This window comes from Macaca thibetana, chromosome 3, assembly GCF_024542745.1.
Source record: "Macaca thibetana thibetana isolate TM-01 chromosome 3, ASM2454274v1, whole genome shotgun sequence".
NCBI classification, from domain to species: domain Eukaryota; kingdom Metazoa; phylum Chordata; class Mammalia; order Primates; family Cercopithecidae; genus Macaca; species Macaca thibetana.
Genome location: NC_065580.1, coordinates 127,980,501 through 127,998,823, shown reverse-complemented (window position 1 = coordinate 127,998,823; position 18,323 = coordinate 127,980,501). Strand labels below are relative to the sequence as shown.

The 18,323-nt window shown below is 44.1% G+C and overlaps 1 protein-coding gene and 1 pseudogene across 1 annotated transcript in view; one reads left to right on the top strand and one right to left on the bottom strand.

Moving 5' to 3' along the window:
- LOC126950211 (zinc finger protein 680) overlaps window positions 1–18,323 on the top strand; it is a 473,756-nt gene that overhangs the window by 389,447 nt on the left and 65,986 nt on the right. The window lies entirely within an intron of this gene.
- LOC126950909 (glycine cleavage system H protein, mitochondrial-like) lies at window positions 1,983–2,528 on the bottom strand (annotated as a pseudogene).

Below are 18,323 nucleotides of genomic sequence, written 5' to 3'. Positions count from 1 at the left end.
AGCAACATGGATAGAGCTGCAGACCACTATCTTTAGAAAATTAATACAGAAACAGAAAACCAAATGCATTTTCTCATTTATAAGAGCTAAATAAGAAGAACACATGGACACAAAGAGAGGAACAGACACTGAGGCCTAGTTTAGGGTGGAGGATGAAAGGACAAAAAGGATCAAATCAATACCTGTTTAGCGCTATGCTTAGTACCTCAGTGACAAACTAATCTGCACACCAAAACCCCGTGACACAATTTTACCTATATAATAATCCTGCACGTGTACCCCTGAATCAAAAATGAAAGTTAAAATAAAAAAAAAAATCAGCCAGGCATGGTGGCTCACACCTGTAATCCCAGAGCACTTTGGGAGGCCAAGGTGGGCAGATCACCTGAGGTCAGGAGTTCGAGACCAGCCTGGCCAACACGGTGAAACCCATCTCTACTAAAAACACAAAATTAGCCGGGTGTGGTGGCGCACGCCTGTAATCCCAGTTACTCGAGAGGCTGAGGCAGGAGAATCACTTGAATCCGGGAGGTGAAGGTTGCAGTGAGCTGAGATTGTATCATTGCACTCCAGCCTGGACAAAAAGAGCAAAACTCCATCTTAAAAAAAAAAAAAAGACAAGAAAAGAAAAAGAAAAAACAAAATCCATGGGTTGGGGAGAGTACAATGTAGGTGGAAGGACTGGTCTGTGCTACAGACAGTGGCCCAGGTAGGGCTGTCCTCTGATTTGTGTCCATGCAGGCAGACGAGATTATGAACTGATGGTCCAGAATCCTAGGCTGGTGGAGAAAACAGGTTCGTACTGCAGATTCAGTGTCTTGGTACAGGAATATGTCAGGAGTCTTGTAGACACTTTTGTGGGTTTTGGCAAGAAATACCAGGATAAAATATGCTGTGGCGAAATTCCTGCAGGTGGTGCCTAGTCCTGGAAGGGGTGTGAGCACGTCAATGTCTAGTATCTTTTCTTTTAGAAAATCAAAGTTGGTGATTTATTTTTATTTTTTATTATGTTAAAGGTGACAGATCTTGGCTTAAGAAAAACCAGATTTGTGACTAAAGGAAACATTTTCTTGGAGCTTTTCATTGTTCTGGCTTATATTTTCTTTTAAAAAGTAACTTTCCATAAGTTAAAGTTAGCACTTTCACAAATACTAGCAGAGTCACTAAATGAACTATTAACATCAAAACAAAAAACATGATTAAGAAGTATTTTATTATTTTGCTGCAAAGCTGTTGCTTCACTGTATAAAAATACCATCAGCAAATGCAGTGTATTGCAAAATTAAGATAGTGTTGTTCCTCATCTGACACTGTACAAGCAACAGAAACCTCTTCACTCTCAGTTATTTCCAGTAGAAAGATCATTATTTCAGCCCAAATTTACAATATTATATAAGGCTTAAGAATAATAACGTTATCTTTGAATTATGTAATTTTTATAGCCAGTTTTTACCATGGATAATTTCATGACTTCTGAATACTAGAGCCTAGACTAAAAATCATAGGATATTGTGAAAAAGACACGTAATATATTTATCCATAATCATTAGAAAGTTAAAGGGCATTTTCTTTTTTTTTTTTTTTTTTTTGAGACGGAGTCTCGCTCTGTCACCCAGGCTGGAGTGCAGTGGCCGGATCTCAGCTCATTGCAAGCTCCGCCTCCCGGGTTTAAGCCATTCTCCTGCCTCAGCCTCCCCAGTAGCTGGGACTACAGGCGCCCGCCACCTCGCCCGGCTAATTTTTTGTATTTTTTTGGTAGAGACGGGGTTTCACCGTGTTAGCCAGGATGGTCTCGATCTCCTGACCTCGTGATCCGCCCGTCTCGGCCTCCCAAAGTGCTGGGATTACAGACTTGAGCCACCGCGCCCGGCCTCAGGGCATTTTCTTTCATTAGCAGTGTTAACAGTTTTTTATCCCCATTGGTAATGCTAAAAGTTGCTATTCTAAGTCTTCCATCCACTACTAATTCAGGACAACTCTGCTGGGTTGCGTTATTTCACACTAGTTTATGTAGGGGTTCCATTTTCACTCCTCAATAGATTTTATGTATCTCTCATATGCTTCTTCACTCATAAGTTCTTCTAGTTCTGAAGGGTTACTCAGTGTCATCTTGATCGGCCAACCATCTTCATAACAAGATTTGTTTACAAGTCCTGGATTTTCTCCAAGAGTTTCATTAATTTCAGTTACTTCTCCTGATAAAGGAGAATAGAGTTCACTAGCAGCTTTCACACTTTCCAAAGCACCGAACTCATCTTGTTTGTTCACTTTTGTCCCAACTTCAGGCAGACTACAGTAAACATCTCCCAACGCTTCCTGTGCAAAATTGCTGATTCCCAGTGTTCCAATACCATTTTCTGTTGTTATCATGTTTCTCTGTGAATTTACACAGCGAGAGCAGAGCGGGTCCCGTGCGCAGCTTCCGGACGGCGCCCACCCCCAGCTGCCAGGGCTTAGGCGGGCAGGGCGTGGCAGGCGACAGGACTGCCGCGCAGGGTGCAGAGCACAGCCCGCATGCTCAGCGTCATGTTCGCAGGGGTGCTGGGGGGTCGCAGCGCTACGCCTCCGCCAACTGCGCGGGGAGGGGGGGCGGGGCGGGGCGGGGCGGGGCCTCTAGTAGGTATCTTTGCTAGTGGGTGAAAATCCTGTGGTGGCAGCTGTGGGGAAAAGGGAATCTGTTATCAGCGCTCCTTTCCTCTTAAGTTTTCAGTCCTCTCTCACCCTGGGAGGTAACCTGGAATCACAGGACACTGGGCAGTGTGACAGCCTGTGTACAGGAGAGCAGAGCCTCCCATTCCCAGACCTAGAGTTCCATTCCAGGCTAGGCCTCTGAGATATCTTTCTTCTGGCACCAAATCCGTAGTTTGCTAAATATCAAGTAATTCTCCAACACCAATGCACTGTCTAAAACTTGAATTCTGTTAGTCCAAGCTGCACCATTTTGTAAGCCCCACCATTTCGCAGACAATGGTCAGAATGAAACATTCCACAGGGGTTCGGGCCGTGACAAACATCCTGCCCAACCACCGGACTTTCTTATCACACCCGTCTGTGTAAAAGTCCAAGCAACCTCCTTATTACATCTTGCTGGAAAAACGGCCAAACTGCCTGATTACAAGAACATCTTTTTTTTTTTTTTTTTTTTTTTTTTTTTGAGACGGAGTCTCGCTCTGTCACCCAGGCTGGAGTGCAGTGGCCGGATCTCAGCTCACTGCAAGCTCCGCCTCCCGGCTGGAGTGCAGTGGCCGGATCTCAGCTCACTGCAAGCTCCGCCTCCCGGGTTCATGCCATTCTCCTGCCTCAGCCTCCCAAGTAGCTGGGACTACAGGCGCCCGCCACCTCGCCCGGCTAGTTTTTTGTATTTTTTAGTAGAGACGGGGTTTCACCATGTTAGCCAGGATGGTCTCGATCTGCTGACCTCGTGATCCACCCGTCTCGGCCTCCCAAAGTGCTGGGATTACAGGCTTGAGCCACCGCGCCCGGCCACAAGAACATCTTATCAACATCCATCCAGGCAGCAAGCCATACTGCCCCGATGCCTCCCACCAGTCTGAGCCAACATACAATTCCATTTTATGCCCTTCCTAAAAACATGCTGACTTCAGGGTACAACACTTTCTAATCCAAAATCTGATATTTTCTCACTCCATTTGCCATTCCCCTTCCACCTTCTTTCTAATCTTGTTTGCTCCTCCCTATGAAAGCCTTTGTCTGCCTAAGCTTTGCAATCCTTAAAGATTTTACAGTTGGCACTTCCTTCTGTTGCAATACTCTTTTAAAATTCAAATGTTTTAACATAAACCTAATTTTGTTTTATTTTACAAAATCTAGAAACTGCCTCAAAATAACAACTTTATTTTCAGTAAGACCCTCCCATTCCTTTTCCATTTTAACCTTAACTGCATCTGCCTGTGGGTCCCCAGCTTTCCAGGGCTCTGTAGCTTCTCTCAGTATAAAGCCTTCTTCCATGCCTGGGGTGAGCAAGCTGGGACATCTGCAGGGGCGGCTCCCCAGAAGGAACTAACTGGGCCTTTAATAACCTCCTTTTGCAGACTCAATATTAGCCTTAGCTTGAAGTCACTGGGCTCAAGCCTTTATTCCATGTCAGTTATTCATTTGGTTTTTGAAACTGTTTGAAAAATCCAGCAAAATTACTCAAACATGGTGTTAATATAAGAATTTTTTTTTTTTTTTTTGAAACAGAGTCTTGCTGTGTCGCCTAGGCTGGAGCGCAGTAGCACAATCTCAGCTCACTGCAATCTCTGCCTCCCAGGTTCAAGCGATTCTCCTCCCTCAGGCTCCTGAGTAGCTGAGATTACAGGCACCCACCACCATGCCTAATTTTTGTATATTTAGTAGAGACAGGGTTTCACCATGTTGGCCAGGCTGGTCTTGAACTCCTGACCTCAGGTGATCCGCCTGCTTTGGACTCCCAAAGTGCTGGAATTACAGGCATGAGCCACCACACCCGGCCAACAGTTATATTTTATACCTCAATAAGAAATGCAAAAGTATATATTCCTCTCAGAAAATAAACCCATTATTATTTCTATTAAAAATTATGTAGTAGGCTAGGCACGGTGGCTCACACCTGTGATCCCAACACTCTGGGAGGCTGAGACAGGTGGATCACAAGGTTAGGAGATCGAGACCATCCTGGATAACACGGTGAAAACCCGTCTCTACTAAAAATACAAAAAAAAAAAAAAAAAAAAATTAGCTGGGCGTGGTGGCACTCTCCTGTAGTCCCAGCTACTCGGGAGGCTGAGGCAGGAGAATTACTTCAGCGTGGGAGGCAGAGATTGCAGTGAGTCCAGCTTGTGCCACTGCACTCCAGCCTAGGCAACAGAGCGAGACTGTCTCATAATAAAATAAAATAAAAATTATGTAGTAAACAACTAGTCATATGGCAACACTTCTAGGAGTACCAAGTTTCAGCTCATAAAATTTAGCATAAATCTCAGAAATCAAGATGATAGGATATAAAACATAGTCAGTGTCACAAATTTACTCTGCCAAAAGAGGAAGTGATGTTTAAATAAATCTATGAAACTCACCAATTATTTACCACATTTTCTTGTGCAAATGTATTTATTTTCTGCAGTCAAAATGAAAGACATTTTTTCTATTCTTTTCCTTGGTAGCATTCTAAAAGCTAAGTCTTGGAATTCTGTTTGTAATCACCCAGCCATTTAAAAAAGACACACACACCTGAGAAAATTCCAGAACTCACTCTGGGCAAGAAAAAGGTAAATGAGAATTGTTAACAAATGGAGTATGAAATCAGATATTAATTTACTCTGAAACCCACCTCTTTGATGCCCTTTGTGAACATTTTCTTACCTTTTAAGTCCTACTAATAAAATGCCAATTACAGTTTAAAAGCTGAAGTCAAAATAAGTGAATAAATTTTCTCAAGGTAACAAACCTAATGAGCCGCAGTACTAATAAGGAAACAAATGTGTCTGACTCACATGTCAAATCAGGCCATCTAATCACTTGATTCTCCCACTCCATCCTGCTTAAGTTCTCAAAGACCACCCTCTCAGGAGACACTGCCCTGTGCCTCAGTGAGTGCCCCAGGTGCTTTTTACTTTGCAAGTTCTTGTACCATTTCACTGGGGTCGTGTTTGGGTTTTTTGTCTTTGGGGATACTATTTTTTCTTTCACAAATCTTAGAGAATACAGAGGGCAGAAATTATTTCTGTGCTTTACCCTCAATGGCAGCATCTGATTGGCTAACCAGCAATGTGTCTCCAAGAAATAAGCTGGGTTGGGTGAAGACAATCAGTATCTAAAAAAGCCTGGGCATGGTAGCTCACACCTGTAATCCCAGCACTTTGGGAGACAGAGATGGGCAGAATACCTATGGTCAGGAGTTTGGGACCAGCCTGGCCAACATGACAAAACCCCATCTCTACTAAAAACACAAAAATTAGGCCGAGCACACGCCTGTAATCCCAGCACTTTGGGAGGCCGAGGCAGGCGGATCACGAGGTCAGGAGATCAAGTCTATCCTGGCTAACACGGTGTAACCCCGTCTCTATCAAAAAAACAAAAAATTGGCGGAGGGGGTGGCGGGCGCCTGTAGTCCCAGCTACTCAGGAGGCTGAGGCAGGAGAATGGCGGGAACCTGGGAGGCGGAGCTTGCAGTGAGCTGAGATCCGGCCACTGCACTCCAGCCTGGGCGACAGGGAGAGACTCCGTCTTAAAATAAATAAATAAATAAATAAATAAATAAATAAATGGAAAAGAGGCACAGAGATTCTTACAATAAAGCGTCAGGGGTATTATTCTTTGCTTTCTTCTCATGGAAAATATTTTCAAACAGAAAGTGCCATTCAACACTTTATCAAAAAATGATTAAAATACAGAATATAAAATGCACACTGAATGACAAAAATTTAAATGCATTCTAAATCTAATGCTTTTGTTTTGTTTTGTTTTGTTTTTGAGACAGAGTTTCGCTCTTGTTGCCCAGGCTGGAGTGTAATGACGGGATCTCGGCTCACCACAACCTCCGCCTCCCGGGTTCAAGCCATTCTCCGGCCTCAGCCTCCTAAGTAGCTGGGATTACAGGCATGTGCCACCACGCCCAGCTAATTTTGTATTTTTAGTAGAGACGGGGTTTCACCTTGTTAGCCAGGATGGTCTCGATCTCCTGACCTCATGATCCACCCGCCTCAGCCTCCCATTGTGCTGGGATTACAGGCGTGAGCCACCGTGACCGGCAATCTAATGCATTTTTTTTGTAAATTACTCTTTGGGGAAACAAAATTCAGCCTTAACCAACCATAAACTGCCAATTAACCATGATTACCCAACCAGGAAATTTCCACCTTGATCATACAAATTAAGAAACTACATAACTCTACTAAATCAATTATTGAATTTGGGTTTCTCCATAATGCACTTTATATATAAAGTTTTTTCCATCATGCACTATATATATATAGTTTTTCTTTTATATATAAAGTTTTAGAGACATGGATGAAGCTGGAAAGCATCATTCTGAGCAAACCATCGCAAGGACGGTAAACCAAACACCGCATGTTCTCACTCATAGGTGAGAACTGAACAATGAGAACACTTGGACACAGGGTGAGGAACATCACACACCGGGGCCTGTCGTGGGGTAGAGGGAGGGGGGAGGGATAGCATTAGGAGATACACCTAATGTAAATGACAAGTTAACGGGTGCAGCACATGAACATGGCACATGTATACATATGCAACAAACCTGCACATTGTGCACATGTACCCTAGAACTTGAAAGTATAAAAAAAAATTTTCTAAACCTAAAAAATAAAGTAATCGTTATAGAAAGTGCTATGTAGAGATATTATAAGAAAAGCAGTAAAATCTCATTATAAAGAAAAATAAAGTTTTATATATAAAGTTTTTCATGGACCACAAACTACAAACCATAGCTAGTTGGGTGCTCTTCAATTCTTGAATTACTCTTTGATTTTATTCTTTAATATTTTTGCCTTGACTCGCTTAATTTTTATTTTTTTTTTTTTTTTTTTTTTTTTTTTTTGAGACGGAGTTTCGCTCTTACTGCCCAGGCTGGAGCGCAATGGCGTGATCTCGGCTCACTGCAACCTTCGCCTCCCGGGTTCAAGCGATTCTCCTGCCTCAGCCTCCAGAGTAGCTGGGATTACAGGCGCCCGCCACCACGCCAGCCTAATTTTTGTATATTTAGTAGAAATAGGGTTTCACCATGTTGACCAGGCTGGTCTTGAACTTCTGACCTCAGTGATCCACCTGCCTCGGCCTCCCAAAGTGCTGGAATTACTGCGTAAACCACCGCGCCCGGCCCGACTCCCATAGATTTTTAATTAAAAAAAAAAAAGGCGGGAGGACTGGAAACACCACGGACCAAAGCTCCTCTTCTCATTCAAGAACCCCACACTCCGAGTCACGATTTTCCCTTGACTACAGTCCAGTGGTTCCGGCACAATAGGGAAGAGATGCGGCGCTGCGGGTGCAGAGCTGCCCAGAGGGCTCCAGGCCATGGCACAGTCACTGCGCAAGGAGGAGACACGACGCCCGGGGTCCCGGCTGTCAGCCCAGCCGCCATCTTATGGCTGAAGGGGACTGAGGGCCGAGCTGCGCCAAGGACAACTCTGGCCAAGGAGAACTCGGGACACGGATTTTGGAGCCGACAGCGGGGAGGCAGGAGTCCAGCCACAGCCTCTTCAGACTGGTTCCAACCAGCCCCTCCCCGTCTCTCGGTGCGTCGGACCCGGCCGACTCACCCTTTCTAGGCTTCCTGGGGGGTCCTGGCATCTTAAGCTGTGGATCTCCCAATACCTACAGGTTACAGGGACACAGAGGCTAGGCCTGTGGGACCAGAAAACACAGAACAGAGAAGACAAGACCTGGAGCTGCGGCTGCAGCCGAAGACCGCGCCAAATCCCGAAAGCCGCCCCGTCCTCTCCAGCTGCGTTCCTGATTGGATGGATCGCAGCCCAGCGTCCCTGATTGGATAACGTTTAACATCCCACCCCCTCAGGCCCTGAGTGACAGAAGACGTGCTCAGGGGCTGGGCTGAATGAAAATAGAGTGAAACCTAAGCTGCAGCTTTTTCAGGCAGGGCTTCCTCCCTGAGCTGAGCCAGGCCTGCCCCAGAGGGTATTTGCATTTAACCATGTGTATAAGATCATATGCATTTATAAATAATATATGGCTATGCACAAGTGAAGATAATGTAATAACAATTATTTTGAAATTCCAGATTTTATTAACTTACCAGCTTCTGGTCCTTTGAGTAGGCAGCCTGAGATTTTAAAAAGAAGGCAATTCTCTGAAATAAAATATGGGCCACATGTGAATTCTAAATTTTCTAGTAGTCAATTTTTTTTTTTTTTTTTTTTTTTTTGAGACGCAGTCTCGCTGTGTCGCCCAGGCTGGAGTGCAGTGGCCGGATCTCAGCTCACTGCAAGCTCTGCCTCCCGGGTTTTTACGCCATTCTCCTGCCTCAGCCTCCCGAGTAGCCGGGACTACAGGCGCCCGCCACCTCGCCCGGCTAGTTTTTTGTATTTTTTAGTAGAGACGGGGTTTCACCGTGTTAGCCAGGATGGTCTCGAACTCCTGACCTCATGATCCGCCCGTCTCGGCCTCCCAAAGTGCTGGGATTACAGGCTTGAGCCACCGCGCCCGGCATTTTTTTTTTTTTTTTTTTTTTTTTTGAGAGGGAGTCTCACTCTGTTGCCAGGCTGGAGTGCAGTGGTGCGGTCTCGGCTCACTACAATCTCCGCCTCCTGGGTTCAAGCAATTTTCCTGCCTCAGCCTCCTGAGTAGCTGGGATTACAGGCGCCCGCCACCATGCCCAACTAATTTTGTATTTTTAGTAGAGACGGGGTTTCACCATGTTGGTCAGGTTGGTCTCGAACCCCTGACCTCGTGATCCACCCGCCTCAGCCTCCCGAAGTGCTGGGATTACAGCCAGGCGTGAGCCACCGCGCCTGGCAATAGTAGTCAAATTTTAAGAAGAAAGAAGCAACAGGTGGAATAAATGGCAACCATTTAATTAACCCAATATATCCAAAATATTATCATTTTAATGTGTGAGCAATGTGTAATTATTAATGAAGTATATTTAATTTTCACTCTAACTTCCTAGCACATCGCAGTTCAGACCAGCCACATTCCAAGCACCCAGTAGCTACATATACCTAATAATTGTCACATTGAAGTGCAGCTGTGATGTCAGGGTGGGTGAAGGGCCTGAAAATCCCTTTTCTGCCAGAGGTGAAGGAAGAGCCTCTTCCTACCAGCATCTCTCTTTAGTTCCGAGTGTGCAACAGATAATGACCATAGAAAGAGCAGAAGGTGGCCGGGCACGGTGGCTCACACCTATAATCCCAGCACTTTGGGAGGCCAAGGCGGGCAGATCACTTGAGGTCAGGAGTTCAAGACCAGCCTGGCTATCACGGCAAAAACCCATCTCTACTAAAAATATTAAAATTAGATGGGTGTGGTGGCTGGTGCCTGTAATCCCAATTCCTTGGGAGGCTGAGGCAGGAGAATGGCTTGAGCCCCAGAGGCGGAGGTTGCAGTGAGCGAGATCATGCCACTACACTTCAGCCCAGGCAACAGAGCAAGACTCTGCCTCAAAAAAAAAAGAAAGAAAAGAAAAAAAAGAAAGAACAGAGGGCAGCAGAAATAAAATAACCCCAGGTAGACCACTGCTGGCCACCTGTTTCCCATTTTTGTTGCAGAGATCAAGCAGTGAACAAAGGATGATGGGTCCACAGCAGAAAAAACTCTGTGTCTTCAGATATGTTCACAGTCTTAACCTCTAATGTATAAATACAGAGAAAACAGATGAAAGGTAAACTTATTTTGCCATTTGGCCTTGGCCCTAATGGTCAGGCTGTGGTTATCTGTTTTCTCCTGTGGTTTGTGGGAATGTGTGAGTATAAGCACCAATCACATGCACACATGTCTACATGTATTTATTTATTTCTCAATATTACAAAACATCCAACTTTAAATCAAGAAAAAAAAGTCAGCACTTTTAGGGTACCCACTGTTAGAAGGTAACTAGTAATCAACCTGCCATTAAATTTTGGCATCCTATCTGCACTGGATACCTGTATTAGTTAGCTCTTACAGCATAACAAACCATCCAAAACTTCTTAGATCATAATCGTGATGGTCAGCCATTTAGGCAGGGCTTGGTGGGGCCATTCTTCTGGCCTCAACTGAGCTCCTTCAGACATGTATCATCAGCTGCCTGTCAACTAGGCAGCTGTGCTTCTGGGCATGAGCTTCTGCTTCTGGGATTGTCAACAAGGGGCACCTTGCTTCTCCTCCCCATGTATCTTATCCTCTAGCTGGCGAACATGGGCTTTTTTCATGGAGATGGTAGCATTCTGAAAAACAATTAGAAGCATTTAAAACCATTTGAGCCTAGGCCTCAAACTAGCACACTGTCATGTTCACAGGTTTCTACCACCTTGAACAAATAAGGCCAGCCAGATCTGGAGTTTGGAAAACAGATTCTGGATCTCGATGGGAACGCCTGTAAAAGCACCTGGCAATGGGCATAGAACAGGGAGAATAAAAAATTGCTACCACTTGTGCAATCAGAATCATTCTGTTTTTTGGTTTTTTGTTTTGTTTTGTTTTTGAGTATATGTGGCTTATAGAACTCTTCCACATCAACAAATTGCCCAAACACCCACAGCTATTAAGTGACTGGGCTGAGACTCACTCCCCAGGGCTCTAAATCCTGGAGAGTAACACTTCTAAAATAGAAGCCAGATTCCTTTTAGATTTGTGCCCAAATAGTACTGTTTATTATTGGAAATAATCTCAATAAGTTGCATAAGCACATGGTGGCTCATACCTGTAATTGTAGCACTTTGGCAGGCTGAGATGAGAGAATCATTTGACATCAGGAGTTAAAGTACAGCCTTGGTAACATAGTAAGATCCTGTCTCCATGAAAAATACATTATCCAGGAATGATAATGCATGCCTTTATTCCCAGCTACTCGGGTGGCAGGGGCAGGAGGATTGCTTGAGCCTGGAAAGTTAAGGCTGCAGTGAGCCATGATTGGTTACACCACTGCACATTAACCTTTTGAGACCTTGTCTCAAAAAAAAATTAAAATAGCCGGGCATGGTGGCTCAGGACCGTAATCCCAGAACTTTTGGAGGCTGAAGCAGGCAGATCACCTGAGGTCGGGAGTTCAAGACCAGCCTGACCAACATGGAGAAACTCCCTCTCTACTAAAAATAGAAAATTAGTCAGGCGTAGTGGCACATGCTTGTAATTCCAGCTACTCCGGAGGCTGGGGCAGGAGAATCGCTTGAACCCGGGAGGTGGAGGTTGCAGTGAGCCGAGATGGCGGCATTGCACTCCAGCCTGGGCAGCAAGAGCGAAACTCCATCTCAAAATTAATTAATTAAATTAAAAAGAAAATTACAGAAGATTTTCTTTTGTTTGTTTTTTTGTTTTTTTTTTTCCAGATGTAGTCTTGCTTTGTCACCAGGCTGGAATGCAGTGGCACGATCTCGGCTCATTGCCACCTGCACCTCCCAGGTTCAAGCGATTCTCCTGCCTCAGCCTCCCAAGTAGCTGGAATTAGAGGTGCGCACCACCACATCCAGCTAATTTTTGTATTTTTACCAGAGATGAGGTTTCACCATGTTGGCGTAATCCCAGCACTTTGGGAGGCTGAACTTTTGACCTCAGGTGATCCGCCGACCTTGACCTCCCAAAGTGCTGAGATTACAGACCTGAGCCACCACGCCTGGCCAAGTTTCTAAAAACTTCAAAAACATGCACAATCCTAGAGTATTATGTTTCTTTTTGAGTGTGTGTGTGTGTGTGTGTGACGAAGTCACACTCTGTTGCCCAGGCTGGAGTGCAATGGTGCGATCTTGGCTCACTGCAACCACTGCCTCCCGCGTTCAAGCGATTCTCCTGCCTCAGCCTCCTGAGCAGTTGGGATTACAGGCATCCGCCACCATCCCCAGCTAATTTTTGTATTTTTAGTAGAGATGGGTTTCACCATGTTGGTCAGGGTGGTCTCGAACTCGTGACCTTGTGATCCACCCGCCTCAACTTCCCAAAGTGCTGGAATTACAGGCGTGAGCCACTGTGTCTGGCCGAGTATTGTGTCTTTAAGAAGGTTCATGAAAAGATGGAAAAAGTCCAGACAAGGTGAGTACAGGTTTCTGATAATTTTAGGATTGTATTGTTTGGACCGGGTAGGGATCGTAAGAATTCTAAAGAAGGCCGGGCGCGGTGGCTCAAGCCTGTAATCCCAGCACTTTGGGAGGCCGAGATGGGTGGATCACGAGGTCAGGAGATCGAGACCATCCTGGCTAACACAGTGAAACCCCGTCTCTACTAAAAAATACAAAAAAACTAGCCGGGCGAGGTGGCGGGCGCCTGTAGTCCCAGCTACTCGGGAGGCTGAGGCAGGAGAATGGCCTGAACCCAGGAGGCGGAGCTTGCAGTGAGCTGAGATCCGGCCACTGCACTCCAGCAAGGGGGACAGAGTGAGACTCCGTCTCAAAAAAAAAAAAAAAAAAAAAATTCTAAAGAAGAGATGGACTTATAAAACTACTAATTTAGGCAAAACAAAAATTAATTAAACATCAGGAAAATAGTCTGCCACAATTTTATGCTACAACTGAAATTTTTTAGATATGCTATTTGAATAAACTCTGTCATTCAAGTCAAATTACCTGTGAGAATCCCTCAGTTATCAGTGCTATGGACCTAAATTGGAGAAATAAGTCTGGTATTAAACAGGACATAAATTCAATGTTAAGTGTGGATTCATGGAGAATCTAGACAATCAATAGCCACTGTTCATTAATGAGTTCTTAATGTTTCCATTATTGAAAACTCTGTATTCCATTAATCATCACAAAAGAGATAAAATAATATAAATTAAATAAAAATTAAAGGCTGGGCATGGGAGCTGAGGCAGGAGAATAGCTGGAACCCGGGAGGCAGAGGTTGCAGTGAGCCAATATCACACCATTGCACTCCAGCCTGGGTAACAAGTTATATATAAATTAGATGAGTGTGTGCATGTGTGTGGTGACTATTCTAAATTACTAAAATACATTAATTTTTTTTGGTCGAACATAGTATCCTGAGAAGACAATCAAAACTTCATGTACTACTGAAGTACATTCTACTACCTGATGGGCCATTTAAACATTTACAGAGAAATTTTATTCAATTATCATTTATAATGCATATTTTATGGTAATATAATAGTTTTCTCACACAAGAAGGCTGATGTTATAATACTAGCTAAAAAGATATGAGGAAATATGTATTCCTCATGGGACATTTCTAAAAAAGTCTTCAATAATAAAAATACTTATTTCACTAGACAAGCTGTAAATCTGTTAAATAAGGTATTACAGATACAATAGTATTGAGCAAAGCTAACTAAATTGACTGGATTGCTCTTGTAATTGCAGGTTGATGACAATCAGATCCACTTAGAGTGGGAAAAATGTGTTGACCCTTATAAAATAGTAATTGGAAGGCCTATGCACCCCATGATAGAACCTCATGCATCTTCTGCTACTGAAGTCTAATATGACTAAATGCAGCAAGGTTTTAATGCATTATGGCAAAATATATTGTCACAAGGTAACGAAAGCTTTTAATACTCTAATGACTAAGAACAGTGTAATCTTATATAATCTAGAACCTAAAGATTGAGTCTGCTTGCCATCTACACTGCGGAAAAACTTTGGGATCTTGAACCTTGGGATCATAATCTTACAACTCAGAAGGGCCCCACCAAACTGGAGATCTTAAGGTAAAGCTAACCAGCGAAGTTTCTCCTTAAAAGCAGACAGCAATCTTGATGTAGGTAGCTTTTTTTTCACAAGATCAAAAATAAAGCCATCTCTGCCATCATGACACTCTTAGTTCGAAGTGTTTTTCTCATGGCTGTACAAACAACAGAAATAAAAAAGGGTTCTTCACCAGGTCCCCTCCCTGGCAACCAAGGCGAAGTGCTGGGCGCCCTTAGGCACGCAGCTGGCCAGCCGGGAGACCCAGGACATCGTGGACCAGGTGAGGGCCCAACTTGAAGAGAAAGAAAAGAAGTTCCCTGTGTTTAAGGCTGTGTCGTTCAAGAGGGTTGTGAGGACAAACTGCTTCATCAAGATGTACATTGGTGACGAGGACTTCATACATTTGGGAGTATTCAGAAGTCTCCCTCACAAAAACAAACCCTTGATCTTGTCTAACTACCAGACCAACTGACCTATTTCTTTTCTTTCTTTCTTTCTTTTTTTTTTTTTATTTGAGGTGGAGTCCTTCTGTCTCTCAGGCTGGAGTGCAGTGACAGGATCTCAGCTCACTGCAACCTCCGCCTCCTGGGTTCTCCTGCCTCAGCTTTCTGTGTAGCTGGGATTACAGGCACGCGCCACCTCACCCCCGGTTAATTTTTGTATTTTTAGTGGAGACGGGGTTTCACCATGTTAGTCAGTGTGGTCCCGAATTCTGACCTCGTGATCCACCTGCCTTGGCCTCCCAAAGTGCTGAGATTACAGGCGTGAGTCACCGCGCCCGGCTAATTTTTGTATTTTTAGTAGAGACCAGGTTTCACCATGCCGACCAAGTTGGTCTCAAACCCCAGGCCTTAAGTGATCCGCCTGCCCTGGGCTCCGAAAGGGCTGGGATTACAGGAATGAGCCACCGCGTCCCGCCCAGCTGACCTATTTCTAATCCTGATTTTGGACAGGGCCCTTCAGCCAGAAAACTGATACTTAAAATCATCCTTTTTTTTTTTTTTTTTTTTTTTTTTTTTTGAGATGGAGTCTCACTCGCCAGCCTCACTCGCCAGGCTGGAGTGCAATGGCACGATCTCGGCTCACTGCAACCTCTCAACCTCTGCCTACAGGTGAGGGCCACCAGGCCTGGCTAAGTTTTGTATTTTTTAGTAGAGGCGGGGTTTCTCCATGTTGGTCAGGATGGTCTCTGTCTCTTGACCTCGTGACCTAGCAGCCTTGGCTTGGCAAAGTGCTGGGATTACAGGCCCGCGCAGAGAAGCCTTTTGAAAGGACAATAGGCCTGGCGCGGTGGCGCATGCCTGTAATCCCAGCACTTTGGGAGGCCGAGGCAGGCGGATCACGAGGTCAGGAGATCGAGACCATCCTGGCTAAGAAGGTGAAACCCCGTCTCTACTAAAAATACACAAAATGAGCCGGGCGTGGTGGCAGGCGTCTGTGATCCCAGTTACTGGAGGCTGAGGCAGGAGAATGTGGTGAACCCAGAAGGCCGAGCTTGCAGTGAGCGGAGATGGCGCTCACTGGGCGACAGAGCGAGACTCCCTCTCAAGAAAAAAAAAAAAAGAAAAAAAAAGGGACATAGAATAATGTGGAGAAAATAGCTGAGAGATGAGTTTAGAAATCAAAGTCGGAAACACAGTACTTATTTTTTTATAGAAAAAAATTTGAATACTTTTCAATAGAGAAATTGAATTTTACAGAGTTTAATTGAGCAAAGTATTATTTGCAAATCAGGCAATCTGTGGGCCCAGAGTAGGCTCTGAGACTTTAACACAGCCACACAGCCACATAGTACAAGAAGATTTATAGACAGAGCAAAGTAACATACAGAAAATGAAAGTGAGGTACAGAAACAGCCAGATTGATTACAGCTTGAGATATGTCTTATTTGAACATAGCTTGAAAAGTTGATGTCCTTTTATTGGCATAAACACAGTAGTTGGTACACGAATCACGAATGGGTTACAGTCTATTTACATATCCAGTTAAGTTTCAGTTTACTATGTACAGTTTACTATGGTACTATGTACTATGGCAATTAGCAATTGCCATAACAGAATTAAATAAATATTTCTTATGGTCATCTGCTACAAGCTAATTAATTAGAAAAATTGGATAATGACTTTATGCTTTATGACATGTTAAGTGTAAATGGTTCCAATCAGTATAAACATACTAAAGTATTTTCAACTTTGAAAGATCCAAGAATGATTAAATCCTTCTGAACAAATGTTTATAATAACTAAGATTATAGCCCTGTAGTTACAAAAATAATAGAAAAAATGAAGTTGTAATCTATGAGAACAATGTTCTTCAAATTATTTGAAGTTTAAAGGCACTGGGAAAAGGGATTACTAGAGATGTCATTTTACTATGTTTCCCAATAATGTATTATTACCATTTGTTACTTGCAACCTTGATTAAGGTGGGATAGGTTACGGATGGTGGCAGGATATACTTCATTCAATGCACAACTATTTAAACACACTAAAGCCACTTTTGTTTGATTTTAAAAATTATGTTCATACGGACTAGATGTGGCTTGCATTCCAATGGTTGGGACTCTTTCACCTGAGATTGAGACTTGGTGGTCTTCAGTTCACCATCTTCTAGTTGCAGTGATAAGTGCACGAGTAAGATCAAGATTCAGAGGAAGAGGAGATGGTCAAGAGGAATCTGATTTGGTTGCATTCATGACTTCTCAGAAGCACCATCAATCTCAATAAAAGAAACCACTGCCGGGCGCGGTTGCTCACGCCTGTAATCCCAGCACTTTGGAAGGCCGAGGTGGGCAGATCACCTGAGGTAAGGAGTTCGGGCCGGGCGCAGTGGCTCAAGCCTGTAATCCCAGCACTTTGGGAGGCCGAGACAGGCGGATCACGAGGTCAGGAGATCGAGACCATCCTGGCTAACACGGTGAAACCCCGTCTCTACTAAAAAATACAAAAAGCTAGCCGGGTGAGGTGGCAGGCGCCTGTAGTCCCAGCTACTCGGGAGGCGGAGGCAGGAGAATGGCGTGAACCCGGGAGGCGGAGCTTGCAGTGAGCTGAGATCCGGCCACTGCACTCCAGCCTGGGTGACAGAGCAAGACTCTGTCTCAAAAAAAAAAAAAAAAAAAAAAAAAAAGGAGTTCGAGACCAGCCTGAGCAACATGGAGAAACCCTGTCTCTACTAAAAATACACAAAAAAATTATCCGGGTGTGGTGGTGCATGCCTGTAATCCAAGTTACTTGGGAGGCTGAGGCAGGAGAATCAGTTGAACCCGGTAGGTGGAGGTTGTAGTGGGCTGAGATTACGCCATTGCACTTCAGCCTGGGCAACACAAGTGAAACTCGGTCTCAAAACAAAACAAAGCAAAATTCCACTAATTGAGAATTAGGATATTGAACTTGGACAAGAGAGAGAATACAATATACACCTGTGATTGAGCAACATAAATTAGAAGGTGATTGCCAGAAATTGGGTCTGGAAAAGACTGGGAGTGAGTGCAAAGATGGCCCTGATGTAAAAGGGAAGACTCCACCTAATCTGAAGCATGCTAAGATTACAGAAGCAGGAGATGGACAGCCATAAGTTAAAAAGAAGACAAAGTGGTTTGTCACAGTGGCTCACGCCTGTAATCCCACCACTTTGGGAGGCCAAGGCAGGTGGATTACAAGGTCAAGAGTTCAAGACCAGCCTGGTCAAGATGGTGAAACCCAGTCTCTACTAAAAATACAAAAATTAGCCTGGCATGGTGGCGGGCACCTGCAATCCCTGCTACTCAGGAGGCTGAGGCAGAGAATTGCTTAAATCCGTGAGGCAGAGGTAGCAGTGAGCCGAGATCATGCCATTGCACTCCAGCCTGGGTGACAGAGTAAGACTCCGCCTCAAAAAAAAAAAAAAAAAAAAAAAAAAAAAAAAAAGAAGCAGCACACACACGGATGACGTCACATTGAAACTTTGACTGAAATTTTGAAAATACTCTCAATTAAGTTTGAGTTTTCGCTGAAGCAAAAAAAAAAAAACTAGTATCTTAAAATTAACTGTATT